Here is a 15,106-nt window from a genome sequence, read left to right as displayed (position 1 = left end):
TTGGGACTTCATCAAAATCAAAAGCTTCTGCACAGCAAAGGAAACAGTCAAGAAAACAAAAAGGCAACCCACGGAATGGGAGAAGATATTTGCAAATGACAGTACAGACAAAAGATTGATATCCAGGATCTATAAAGAACTCCTCAAACTCAACACACACAAAACAGATAATCATATCAAAACATGGGCAGAAGATATGAACAGACACTTCTCCAATGAAGACATACAAATGGCTATTAGACACATGAAAAAATGTTCATCATCACTAGCCATCAGGGAGATTCAAATTAAAACCACATTGAGATACCACCTTACACCAGTTAGAATGGCCAAAATGAACAAGACTGGAAACAACATGTGTTGGAGAGGATGTGGAGAAAGGGGAACCCTCTTACACTGTTGGTGGGAATGCAAGTTGGTGCAGCCTCTTTGGAGAACAGTATGGAGATTCCTCAAGAAATTAAAAATAGAGCTTCCTTATGACCCTGCAATTGCACTACTGGGTATTTACCCCAAAGATACAGATGGAGTGAAAAGAAGGGCCGTCTGTACCCCAATATTTATAGCAGCAATGACCATGGTCGCCAAACTGTGGAAAGAACCAAGATGCCCTTCAACGGACGAATGGATAAGGAAGATGTGGTCCATATACACTATGGAGTATGATGCCTCCATCAGAAAGGATGAATCCCCAACTTTTGTATCAACATGGACGGGACTGGAAGAGATTATGCTGAGTGAAATAAGTCAAGCAGAGAGAGTCAAGCATCATATGGTTTCACTTATTTGTGGAGCATAACAAATAGCATGGAGGACATGGGGAGTTAGGAGAAGGCAGTTGAGGGAAATTGGAAGGGGAGGTGAACAATGAGAGACTGTGGACTCTGAAAAACAATCTGAGGGTTTGAAGAGGTGGGGGGGGTGGGAGGTTGGGGGAACCAGGTGGTGGGTATTAGAGAGGGCACGGACTGCATGGAGCACTGGGTGTGGTGCAAAAACAATGAATACTGTTATGCTGAAAATAAATTTAAAAAATGATTAAAAAAAAAAAAGAAAGGGTGGGAGAATGGGGGCCTGGAGTAGCTGTCAGACTGAGCCCAGGTCAGGCCCAGTACAAGACCTGCCTTCTTCTGTGTCCCTCAGAGGGGCCGGAAGGGAGAGGCTGTGACTGGCATCCTGAAGACACCTGCTGGAGGGGGCCACTTCTTGCTGGTGTGGTGGAGATGATGAGGGCCTCAGGTGAGCTCTGGAGAGGCGTGCTGATGGCTGGGGAGTTGGGTTCAAGGGCACAGCTTTCACCTTCTCCACTGGCACAGAGAGCCCAAGGGGCATGTAGCAGCTCCCCAGAGCCCTAACTTGTTCTCTGATGCTGGCCATCCATTGTGTTGGCTGCCTGGAAATGCATGCACACGTGCGTGTGTGTATACATGCGTACACGCACCTGCGCGCGCGCACACACACACACACACACACCCTGTATTAGTTTGCTTGTACTGCGGTAACAAAGGACCACAGATTGGTGGCTTCAACAACAGACATTTACTGTCTCTGTTCTGGAGCAGAAGCCCAACATCAAGGGGCTGGCAAGGCTGTGCTCAGTCTGGAGAGGCCAGAGAAGGATCTGTTCCAGGCACCTCCCCGAGCTTCCGGTGATTCCTCAGCCTGTGCCACAGTCCAGCGTTCACGGCCGTCCTCCCTGTGTGCGTGTCTGTACACGTGTCTCTTTCTTGTCAGGACTTTCGTCAGACTGGATGAAGGGCCCACCCTACTTCCAGTGTGACCTCAGTTTAATTCATTTTGTCCACCAAGACCCTATTTCCAAATAAGGTCGCATTCCGAGGCACTGGGGACTTTCAACATGTGCATTTTGGGGGGAAGCGATTCAACCCATAACACATACATCATGAGTACGCGACGGCCGTCACAAAGAAATGCCCCACAACAGGACAGACGTGCACACAGATGGTCACGAAGAAGCATGGACCCCAAATACACACAAATGGCCCAAGACACCCCCGCAGAACCTGGCACGTGGACGCACAAATGGACCCGGCACACGAAGTATTTGCCCAAGTACAACGGCAGGCAGGCAGCGCTGGAGACACACAGACATAGAGACACTCCCGGTATTGCCAAAGACCAACAGACCCGGGACCCAAACAGTCCTCCTGCAAAGTCATCCAGAACAGGCAGAGAAAAGAACAGAAACACACACAGATACAGAAATACCAACGCCGTCTTTCCACAGGCCACCACACGCGTGTGGGCACCCATGTGCTCAAACGAAGCTGGTCTGCACAGGCGCGGAGACCCATACCGGCGACTCCGCCAGGCACAGGGACACACCCCGGACCCCTACAAGGCTACCTCCCCGCACAGCAGGTAGTCCGGGAAGTGGACAGTCACACACACACCCTCATATACACTCGCTCATGAACACCCAGTGCTGGGCTGGGAACTCATCAGCTCGGATGAAGACATCCGCACATGGGGAAGCTGGTGGAGGCCGGCTTCAAACCAGCAGACAGGCAGCCCCTGGATGAGACTGAAACCTTTCTGGATCGCAAAGACCAAACTGGGGACATGGTCGCGGCAGATCGCCCCAAGTTTAAGCCAAGCTTGCCCTCTGGTGGACGGTAGCAGTAGTGCGCCAACCCCCTCTGCAGACCTGGGTCCCCGCTGCAGGAAGAGAGCAGGAGAGAGCAGAGAAAGGAGTGTGTGTGGGGGGACTTGTGCGTTTCTGCGCATATGTGTATATGTCTGTGTGTGCATGCGTATGTCTGTGTGTGTATCTCTGTGTGTGTGCCTGTCTGTGTATCTCTGTATGTGTTTGTGTAGTGTGTGTATGTGCACAAGTGTGCGTATGTGTCTCAGTGTGTGTGCTTGTATGTCCATGTGTGTGTCTGTACATATGCGTATATGTATGTTTGTGTGTGCATGCGTGTGTCTCTGTGTATCTGTGTGTATGCCTGTGTATCTCTGTATGTTTGTGTGTGTGTATGTGCACAAGTGCATGTATGTATGTCTGTGTGTGCACATGTCTCTGTGTGCATGCATGTAACTCCCTGTGTGTGTCTGTGCATACGTTTGTGTGTGCATTCATGTGTCTGTGTGTGTAACTGTGTGTGTCTGTCTGTGTATCTCTATATGTGTTTGTGCGAGTGTATATATGTGCACGAGTGTGCATTTGAGTGTCTCTGTGTATGTGCACGCATGTCCATGTGTGTGTCTGTGCATATACATATATGTATGTTTGCGTGTGCATGCATATGTCTCTGTGTGTCTGTGTGTGTGCCTGTCTGTGTATCACTGTATGTGTTTGTGTGTGTGTATGTGCACAAGTGCTTGTATGTGCGTCTGTGTGTGTGCTTGTGTCTCTGTGTGCCTGCATGTATGTCCATGTGTGTGTATGTGCATATGTGTATATGTATGTTTGCGTGTGCATGTGTGTGTCTGTGTGTTTTGGGTGTTTGTATGTGTGTGTGTCTGCATGTGTGTGCTTGTTCACCAGCCTGACTTTATGAGCCCAAGTTTGGGCACCAGAAAGGGCTCCTGGCGCTTTTGACTTTGCAACCAATCAGCATCATCACACAACCCTGTGACACCCTTATTCATTCACCCGAAACCACAGGGAAGGACCCATCTAGAGGGTCCCACGGAGGTCTTAGTCTCAGGGTCTTCCTGGATACAAGCACTCCCAGCTTCCAGAGGCTGGGACAGGGCAAGCGGGAGAAACAGAGTTGGGATCCGGGGTCTTGGAGAGAATTAAGTTCATGTTTATACTGTTAGAAGGTGGTGAAACATATTGAGGGTAGAGGGGCTCTAGCCAGAGCCTTTTTCTGCTGTCAAAAGGCCCTTTCCATTTCTGTCACCCCTTCTAGACGCTTGCACTTGAGCTGTTGAGTCAGTACCTTGTATCTTCTGGAGGAGAAATGTTTAATATAAAGGAATAGCTCTCTAATGGTGGAAGTTCAGTGAAATCAGGCACGGGGCAGATTTCCTTTCTTCTTTTTAAAACTGGTTGGTTGGGTGCCTGGGTGGCTCAGTGGGTTAAGCCGCTGCCTTCGGCTCAGGTCATGATCTCAGGGTCCTGGGATCGAGTCCCGCATCGGGCTCTCTGCTCAGCAGGGAGCCTGCTCCCTCCTCTCTCTCCGCCTGCCTCTCTCTCTACTTGTGATCTCTCTCTGTCAAATAAATAAATAAAATCTTTAAAAAATAAATAAATAAAACTGGTTGGTTGAGGGCGCCTGGGTGGCTCAGTGGGTTAAGCCTCTGCCTTCAGCTCAGGTCATGATCCCAGAGTCCTGGGATCGAGCTCAGCGGGAAGTCTGCTTCCTGCCCCCCCTCTCTCTGCCTGTCTCTCTGCCTCCTCCTGATCTGTCTCTGTCAAATAAATAAATAAAATCTTTAAAACTGATTTGTTGAGGTATGATCAATACCTAAAGAGCTGTACATGTTGAACATATATGTCACAATGACTTCAGGGACACTGTATCTACCTGTGACATCATCACCCATGTCAAGGACATTAACGTATCTCTCATCTCCCAGGGTTTCTTCCTGCAGCAGATTTTCATGGAGGGCCCCATATTACATGGGGACTATTTACTCGAGGTCGGCCTTTCCTCAGGGGCCCAGAACGCCGAGTTTCCCTGGTGTTGGAGGCTGGGGTCCCAGGTCACCGAAGATCCACGCCCCACTGTGTCCTCAGGCGCCGTCCGAGGGTGTGTGCTGCCCTCTAGTGGCTGACTTGGCTTCACACGCAGAGGTCCCTTCGAAGACCAGGCTGGAAGTCAGCCTGAAGGGTTTGAGCTTCAGGCTGCAGGAGATGGGGGTGGGGGAGGGGGCACGGAGTAAGGGGCTTTAATCAGTGGATGCTGGCAGAGCACGTGCCAATTTCCACGGTATGAATACACCTGGCGTGTCTGATCCCAAATCCTTGCATTATCACTCCCTTGCCCCCACAGTGGTCCCCATTCTTGATCCACTCGGGGAGAAGCCCCGGTAGACATCAGACAGGCCAGGCGTCAGGCTGGATCTGTAGGATGGCCCATAGGGCCCTATGGGATCTGAATCTCCCCCTTCCCACCCGGGCCACAGTGGCCTCCGCAAGCAGGAAGCGGGAGGAGAAAAATGCTGAGCCAAGACGTGGGCTCAGTTTAAGTTTGGAGGTCAGCTCTGTGGGGAAAAAATAATGCTGAGTAGCGCCCCCTGTGTCTTGATGGGGGCGGGGGTTGTTCCTGACTGGGTGGCCAGGGAAAGGCCTTCCTCCCATCTGTGCTGAGGCCAGAATTCACGGAGAGAGTGCATCATCGAAAATGGGAGGGAATATGTATTTTGGGCAGAGGAAGCAGGCAGGAGCAAAGGCTCTCAGAAGCCCGTTGAGTTGGTCAGCCCTGCATTTTCTGGAAGAGAAATGCTTTTTTTTTTTTTTTTTAATGTTCAACTAGCCAACATCATCAGTTTTGACGTAGTGTCTAACAATTCAGTAGTTGTGTAGAACACCCAGTGCTCATCACATCACATGCCCTCCTTAACACCTATCACCTGGTCACCCCATGCCCCAACCCCTCACCCGCTTCTGGAAACCTTCAATTTGGCCCCCAGAGTCCAGAGTCTCTCATGGTTTGTCTCCCTCTCTGACTTCTTCCCATTCAGTTTTCCCTCCCTTCCCCTGTGGTCCTCTGGGCTATTCCTTATGTTCCACATATGAATGAAAACATATGATAATTGTCTTTCTCCGCTTGACTTGTTTCACTTAGCATAATCCCCTCCAGCTTCATCCATGTCGATGCAAATTATAGGTGTTCATCCTTTCTGATGGCTGCGTAATATTCCTTTGTATATATGAACCACATCTTCTTTATGCATTCATCCGTTGAAGGACACCCCAGCTCCTCCCACAGTTTGGCTATTGTGGACATTGCTGCTATGAACACTGGGGTGCATGTCCCCTTCCTTTCACTACATCTATATTTTGGGGGTAAATACCTAGAGAAATGCTTTTATCCAAAAGAATGACTAATAGTGGAGTTTCAGGCAATGAAGTCAGGCATGAGACAGGTTTCTCTCTCTCTCTCTTTCAACATCACTCTATTGAGGTCTGAAGAATGAGCTTGGTGAGATCAAGAATTTTTTTTTTAAATCATAAGAATTAGAATCCCCTCCAAGAGCTTCCTTTGGTAGCTCCCAATGGCCTGCCAGAAGTCTTTCTGGAAATTAGAAAAAGGTGCCCCCACCTGGGAAGATGCAGACCCACTCCCAGGGTGTCCAACAGGCACCTTTGCGCAGACACAACTGTACAGAATCACTGGCGTCCGGCGAGGGACAGAAAAAAAAAACCCTTTTCACCAGTTTTCTTACGCCATCAATTCTGACATTCTTGGAGATTCACTTCCTTCAAATTCTGTCCCCTGTTTGCCTGGGCTCTGGGGCCCTGCGTTTGGGGAAGAAATATAATGGCTTATTATGACCCTCTCAAAACTTCTGCCCTTCCACATCCTCTTTTGGGCGAGGCCCAAACGGGGCAGCATCCGAATGAGATCCAGGGAGGGTAACAGCCCTTCCAGCTGTTGCTTCTACCCCTTGGGGGATACCAGGCTCACAGGTGTCCGTGTGAGCAAGCAGGTAGGTGTCCATGCCAAGGGGGATGGAAAAGCAAATCCCGCGTTGCCACCAGGGTTCCAAACAGAGCACCCAAGCTCTAGTTGTTGAGGAGGAGGGATTCCCAAGAAATGTTTCTTATCAGTTCAAAGCGCAGTCAGGAAAGAGAAACTTGCCTGTTTGGTGGTTTTATGGTTGATTTTTAAAAGGAAGTAAGATTTAGGTTGTTTTCCAGCTGTATAGGCCAAATGTATTCATCGCTGTGAAATGGGGTCGGCTCTATATGAAAACAAACGTAAGGGACCTCACTTTCCTGGAGAAACTCAAGACGCATGTCCTTCTGTCGCTTTATATAGCATAGAATAATTGGGTTCCTTTCTATGGATACACAACAAAATCATTTCATGGAATGCTGTGTACCTTTTATACTGCAATCAGTCTTAACTCTATCAAGCAGTGATTTATGTAGAATAAAGTGCTTCCTTTCACAGTGTAAAATCTGATGAGTTTTTAAAGCCTCTGCTGTAACCAAGATACAGAACATTTCCATCATCTCCCCAAATTTCCTCGAGCCCCCTGTTTCCCTCCCTCTCTCCACTCCTGGCTCTAGGCAACCATGGATTTGCCCCCCTCCCACCCACCAACTAGAATTTTCTAGAACTTTCTTTTCTGTGGTCTTAATTTTATCTTTTTTTTTGTAGTTTCAAGCTGTTGGTTTTTTTTTTTTTTAAGATTTATTTATTTATTTATTTATTTATCTGAGAGAGAGAGAGAGAGAACATGAGAGGCGAAAGGTCAGCGGGAGAAGCAGACTCCCTGCTGAGCAGGGAGCCTGATGTGGGACTCGATCCACTGCTCTCCTGTACTTTTCAGGGCCCTGCAAGAGAGCGACCACGCATCATGCTGTGGTCTGTGGTTTATGGCAAACTGAGCTGAGAACACCCTCCCAGGCTTACTGATCCTAACTGGTTTCGCACTGCAATGCTTGGGAGCTCAGCCCGCTGAGGCATCTCCATTCTTTCTGTGACCCCAGTAATCCTGGGACCACACTGTCCCACCAAGGATTCTGCTTGGTTTCACCCCCGGAGCACCTTTCAGGTAGGGATGTCTCTCACTGGAGCAGATTTCTAAAGGTTCCGGTTTTGCACTCTGGGGCTATATCACTTTCTGGTAGCCGGTTTATGGTGGCTCCCTCCCACCACCAATTATCTTCTGATATATACCCTCAGATTCATGTCTCCACACCTCCTAGCTTGCAAAAAGTGGTCACTTTTTTATTTGTAGAATTTTAGCAATTCTTTTCTTACATCTCAGGATGAATTCATAGGCGCTCAGAATGATTTGATAGTTATCTATCTAAATTTAGGGGACCAGATGAAGAGAGGTCCCCTACTCTTCTGCTGTCTTGTTTCCCTTCAGTACTTTCCAGAATTTCCTGTTGTTGGACTGTGTGATGGTTAATTTTATATGTCTTCTTGGCTGGAGGCTGGTGATCAGTTGGTGTAGCTAAACCCAAGTCCAGATGCTTCTGTGAAGGTATTTTAAAGATGTGATTAACATGGACATCAGTGACCTTTAAGAGAAGCTGATGACCCTCCATAATGTGGATGAGTATCATTTAATCAGTTGCAGACCTTATGAACAAAAACTGAGGTTTCCGAAGGAAGAAGGAATTCTGCTTCCAGACTGGAACATAGAAATCTGGAGTTTCTTGAGTTTCCAACCTTTGGACTCAAGATGGCAGCATCAACTTTTACCTGGGTCCCCAGCCTGCTGGCTTAACCCACAGATCTTGGACTTGACAGCTCCCACCATCAGGAGAGCCAATTCCTTGGGATCCCTCTCCTGTTGCTTCTCTGGTGGAGAATTCTCTCTGGAGAATCCTAATACAGAGTTCTTCTAGGATTTACTCTTGTGTGTCCTTTATGTCTGGCTTCTTTTCCTCAGCATAAAGTCTTTGAGATTCATCCACACCATGAGGCATGAGGGTACTAGTAGTTCTTGCCTTCATCATGGAGACATAGCATGTCCCTGAATGTCTGAACTCTGCCCAGCATTCAGCAGCTGCGGACATTTGTGTGTGAGTCCTTCTATGGATATACGCTTCTATTTCTCTTGGACAAACACTCTAGGGTCCAGTGATCCTGCTTCAGGGTATACAGCCATACGAAACCAAACCTGGATATCAAAAAGATAATCTGCACCTCCATGTCCATTTCAGGGTTGCTCACAACAGCCTGGACGTGGAAACAATGTAAGTGTCCACCAATGGATGAATGGATAAAGAACATGTCTCACACACACACACACACACACACACACACACACACACGTGCATACACACACATACATACACACTGGAATATTATTTAGCTACAAGAAAGAAGAAAATCCTGCCATTTGTAACAATATGGGTGAACCTTGAGGGCATTAAGTGATGGAAGTCTGACAGAGAAAGACTAATGCTGCGTGGTGTCATTTATATGTGAAATCTAAAAAAGGGGAATGTGTAGAAACAGAATAGGATGGCCACTACCAGGAGTGGGGGTGTGGGGGAAATGGGGAGATATTGGCCAAAGGGTGCACACTTGCAGTTAGGAGAGGAGGGAGTTCTGGGGATCTAGTGCACAGTAGGGTGGTCATAGTTAACAGTACTGTATTATATACTTGGAAGTTACGAAGATACTAGATCTTAAATGTTCTCATCAGAAACAAAATTTGGCAATTATGTGACATGATAGAGGTATTAGCTTATGCTCTGGTGACCTTCAGATTGCAATAGATAAACGTATTAAATCAACACATCATACACCTTAAGCTTCAGAAGATAGGGAATTATTTCCATTCTAGTTGGCAAGTAGTCATGATTCCCAGCCAACTGCATATCTAGCCTTTCCCATAAGATATCCTATGATCCAGCTGCTGAAGGCTTAGTGGCTGGCACCAGACATAGTCCCTGGATCTTGTCTGAGGTTCCCAGCCAGCATTGGGTCTGTTGGTCAGTGCCCTGCTTAGACCAGGAATCCTATCCTTCCGATATCACCTTGTGGGAGCACTGACAACAAAGACTCTGTCTCCGGTTCTCCGTCTGGCTCCTGCCTGTGCGTTGACCTTCCTGGGGACTATGTGTTCCAGGCCGCGTTGGGGCTAATGTATGCTCTGACCGGGAAGTGGGAAGGCTTGTTCTGATCTTCCCTTAAGGGATGCACAGAAGCCCTCACTTTTGACAACCAGTAGAGATTCTCTGGCTCACAGATGGCCCCACTTTAGGCAACTATCCTGTGACCTCACCACCATGCCCTTCACTCCATAAAGCTGGGGATTATGTCTGGACTGGGTGGAGAGTCGCTGTTGGGAATGGCTGTGGACCCCGTGGATAGTCACTTCCCAATCTCCCCGTCAGAAAGTTACCCTGAACACAACTTTCTGTAAGAGCTACAGAGAGGCTTGCTTTGTTTTTCCATCCTTTTTTCTTTTTTAAAAAGATTTTATTTATTTCTTTGACAAGCAGAGATCACAAGTAGGCAGAGAGGCAGGCAGAGAGAGAGAGAGAGAAGGGGAAGCAGGCTCCCCGCTGAGCAGATATCCCGATGTGGGGCTCGATCCCAGGACCCTGAGATCATGACCTGAGATGAAAGCAGAGGCTTTAACCCACTGAGCCACCCAGGTGCCCCTGTTTTTCCATCTTAAAGTGATTTCTTAATAGCGCAGAGGACCGCAGGGGAAGGGAGGGAAAACGGAGTGGGAAGAAATAAGAGGGGGAGACAAGCCATGAGAGACTCTTGACTCCGGGAAACAATCCAAGGATTTGAGAAAAAGGAGGTATGTAGGGGAATGGAATAACTTGGTGATAGGCAATAAGGAGGGCACATGACGTGATGAGCCCTGGGTGTTATATGCAACTAACGAGTAGTTAAACACTATGTCAAAACTAATGATGTGCTGTATGTTGGCTAACAAAACACGATAAAAAAGTAAATTGATAGTGAGTGCTGTGAAGTGTGTAAACCTGGCTATTCACAGACCTGTACCCCTGGGGATAAAAATATATTATATGTTTATAAAAAATAAAAAGTAAATAGAAAAGCCCCTTGTTGGCCTGGAAGATATATTACCGACTCTCCTCCACTTTCTGGCACACCTGTTTAGAAAAACTGTTAATATAATTAGCCCTTGGTCGGGGTCTGGGAGCTTGGACCCTGCCTTGTGGATTCTTGTGCACCGGGTTTGCTGGGCCTGTGTTTAGCAGAGGCAGGGTGAAGGAAGCCAGATGGGACAGAGAAAAAGAACTAAACGAGGAGGTGGTCTCAGCTGCAATTAGCCTCAGCCTGAACCCATGGGGAACTGAGCCTACTACCGCCATGAGTTGATCTCACCATGGGGCTGGTCTCTTGCAGCTCTGTGACTGTGGGTTACTAGCTGGGCTGGGTCTGAGGGTTTGTGCAGGCTCTGGGGAAGGGGAAGCTGTGAGCTCTTATCAGGCAATGTTCACAGCAGCTGGGGGATGGGTGCTCCACCTGCTAAAGGATGACTGTAGGGCATCAACAGCATCCATTATGGGGCCCTCAGTTGGTGTAGGATGACTATGGTTTGGGGGGGGAAGGGGAGAAGTGAGGCCAGAAGGGGAGACCAGTGTAAGACTAGGCAGGGTCTTGAGTGCCACATTAATGAGACTGGAGTTCATCCTGAGGAAAATGGGGAGCTATGGGAGGATTTAGAGTGCAGGAGGAACATGGTCAAGTTGGGTGGGGCTGTCCTAGAGTAGCCCTGCCAAGTACCTCTTGGGCTCCTCCAGGCTGATTTCTTCAAACTTGAGTGTCCCTTATTTTCCCCTTTGCTGAGAAAGACATAGGAGGCTTACCAAGCCACGTGGCTAGCAAACCCATTTCCTCTATTCCATCCTTCCTCTTCTCCCTCTAGGCTTGCCCTCTGACTGGCAGGATCTCTGAAGTGGAGATTTTATAGCCTTGGCTAACTGTTTGGGGTTTAATAAAGGGTAACAGGCATCTCCTGATCCTCTACCCCTGACCAGGACCCCAGACCCATGTTTAGGTAGGATTATGAGGCTCCCCCAATACCTCCCTACCAAGGTGTCCACATCCACATCGCTGGAACCTGTGAATATGTGACCTTTCATGGTAAACGGGGCTTTGCAGATTGATTAAGCTAAGGATTTTAAGATGAGGAAATTCCGGATTATTTGAGTGAGTCTAATGTAATCACGGGTATTGTTTTTAAAAGGGATGGAAGAGGGTCAGAGAGGAGTGAGAGAGGGAGGTTGAAGGAGAGAGGGAGGGAGACAGGAAGATGCTACACAGCTGGCTATGAAGACAGACGAAGGGGCCCCCAGAAGCTGGAAAGGACAAGGAATGGATTTCCCCTGGAGCCTCCAGAAGGCACACAGCTCTGTTGACGTCTTGACTTCAGTCCCCCAAGACTCACTTGGGACTCTGACTTCTGGATCTATAGTGTAATGGATTTGTGTTATTTTAAATGGCTGTTTGTGGTATTTTGTTGTGATGGGGGCAGGAAAGTCGCATGTCCTCCTCCCATGGCCACCCCCATTCTGAATGTTGGCTATTCCTTCTGTCTCAGACTCCCCACTCGCCAGACTTTTCCCCATTTCTGCTTGCCCTGCTTCCTAAACTCCTTTCTATCTCCACATCCCTTGCCCTAGATCAAACCACTATGCTTTTCTCTCCATCAGGATGCAGCCCCACCCTTCTCCATGGCTCTCACTTGGGCCAGGGCACAGCTATTGTAAAACCCAGCATGACCCTCACTCTGTTGCTGAAATCCCCTCTGGTGCCCTGAAGATCAAGTCCAAACTCATGCACATTAGACCGTTCTGCATGAAATGATCCTTGTTGGCTTTTCCAGTTTAGTCATTGCTGATACCAGGCCTTCGGTGAGTAACCATGACAACTTAGCACGGCAAAAGAATAACGTAATGACAATGAATATTATCAAGCATTCAATCTGTGTCAGGCAGGATTTTGTGGTTTTTATTACATTAAACCTCAATCCCTATAAAGCTGGTGTTGTCTTCATTTTGGTGATGGGGAAAATGGCTTCTAGGTATACCAGTTGTCTCTTGCTGCCTACTCTACCACTCCAAAACTGAGTAGTCAAAAACTCCAGTTTTAGACAACCAGGTTTTATTTTCCTACAGTTTCTGAGGTCAGGAATCTAGAGGTGGCTCAGCTGGGTGGTTCTGGATCAAGTCCCCCCCCACACACACCCCATGAAGTCACAGTCAAGCCATCGACCACAGACCTCAGTTCCTCCTCATGTGGGCTTCTCCGCAGTGCTGCAGAGTGTCCTTACAACATGGTTGTGGGTTCTCCCCGGTGAATGATCCCAGAAGGAGAGGGCAAGCAGGAAGCCACAGTGACCCTCCAAACCTCAGATGTCTCAGATGGCCCAGTGTCATACCCTCCTTTTCCTGTTCACCAAGTCTAGCACACCCTCAAGTAGAGGAGGATTAGGTCCCTCTTCCTGAAGGGAAGAGTACCAAGGAATTTGTGGATGAAGTTAAAACCACTGCATTTATTTGTCTGCCCTTAGAGTCCACACCTTGGATGCACAAAACAAGGATTATGGAAGAAAGTGAAAATCCCAGAAGTTGCCACAGTTGGCAACATTACCCCACATTATGGAATCCCTCCACAGTGATGCTCTGGGACATGGCCTGTTGGTACCCTTATTCTCCAGATGAAGAAACTGAAGCCCAGAGAGGCAAGTCACTTTCCAAGGTCACTTTGAGAATATCTTGCAAAATCAGGATCTGATCCTAGGTCTGATTCCATCTCCTGTGGCCATAAGAGCCAACCTCAGAGTTTTTCCTGCATGCCAGACTTTGTACTAGGCACACCATATATGTCCCCTCCTCAGAGGCTCACCTTAGCCCCATGAAGTAGACCTGTTATTATTGGACCCAATTTACAAATGGGAATGTGGAGACACAGAGAGATTAAGAACTTGCCAGGACCACACATGACTAGGAAGCGGAGGAGATGGGATAGGAACCTCTTGTGATCTGGTTCTAAAGTCTGTGTATCCTCCAGTGCTTCTCCTTAACACAATACAGCTTTTGTTTATCCTCTTTCTTGGTGGAATTTGCTATGTTTTTGTGCTGACTCTTAACTGCAACCTCACCATGTAGGGTCCCTCGATGCACACGGGAGGGGGCAACCACTGATGAATCTTCTTCAATGATCATAACTGCAAGGTGGGTATTTTGCTTTGTACAGAGCAAAAGGGAGAATAGTAGAAACACTTGGGAGCTTTTCTTCCCAAGAAGTTGAGGCTAACTTTTGTGTCTCATTTTTAGCTTGTGGCAGATGCTTTTGGTGCCTACACACACCTGTGACCCTCAACCCCTTGGGGCACACTAGACTGATATCTATCAGCTGCTGCATTTTGTTATCAATAGGGTTACACTCTGTTTATGCCCATTCTCTCTGCTTGGAGGCCAGGCCCAAGGTGCTGTGGGTTGATGTGAACCTCAATGCATGATGGGCAGTAGCTGGGGGATAGATACCCCAGCTACCTCGCCCCTCTGCTGGGGTAACTGAAGACTTCTCTGGGCTGCCTTTCAGAGTTGCCCAGGGAGATTGAGCTCTAGTGCAACTTCCTAGATGGCATGGCCCCCTGGAACCCTTTACCATCCCCATCTCACTGCCTACCCCTCCCAGCTGGTGTTTTCTGAGGTCACCTTCCTGATAAACGACTTTCACTAGAATCCTGTTCTCAGCATCTGCTCCTGGGAATGCCAGCCAAGGCATTACTAGACCTTCGTGTGTGTGAGATTGTGTATGCAGGTGTGTTAGGGCTGGGAATGTGGTGGAGTGTTGCTGTACAGTGGTCAGATGTAGGACAGCTGAAGGCAGATGGGATGTTTCAAGTGCTAAGACCTTGGAGCCAGAGGTTCCTGGATTCAAATCTTGACTCCAAGTAACCTTGGACAAGTCCTAGCCCCTCTCCGTGCCTCAGTTTCCTTTTTGACTTTATTATTATTATTTTTTGTAAAATAGGTGGGGGTCAGAATCCTTACTTGATGATGTTGATGTGATGTGATGAAATTAAATTTTATTGGCAATGTGTCTAACACAGCACCTGGTCCATGATGGCTGTGATGGTTATTTGTGTGGGGTGTGCTGGGAGACCTTTGAGTGGGCTTTGCTTCATTATAGACAAGTGATGGTAGTTTATTTATAGTTGGGGGCAATGAAAGGCGGTTGAGAGGTGGGTGCTGGTGAGGAAAGAAAAGCAGGAATGGAGGGAAGGAGAGTGATTGGAGAGAGAGAGAGAACACAGTGACACATCAGCCAGACCAACTTTTCTTCACCATGGTGGAAAGAAAAAATTAGGGGTTTGCCGTGCTGTCCTCATTCAGCAGCAATTCAGCAAAAAGTGCTGTCTTGCTCTGGTGGCATTGAGCAATTCTGACTCCACCTCTCCCTTCTTCCCACACGTTCTGTTTACTGAAAATCTCAAGACC

Source organism: Lutra lutra, chromosome 1 (assembly GCF_902655055.1).
Source record: "Lutra lutra chromosome 1, mLutLut1.2, whole genome shotgun sequence".
NCBI classification, from domain to species: Eukaryota; Metazoa; Chordata; class Mammalia; order Carnivora; family Mustelidae; genus Lutra; species Lutra lutra.
This window is presented reverse-complemented; position numbering follows the sequence as displayed.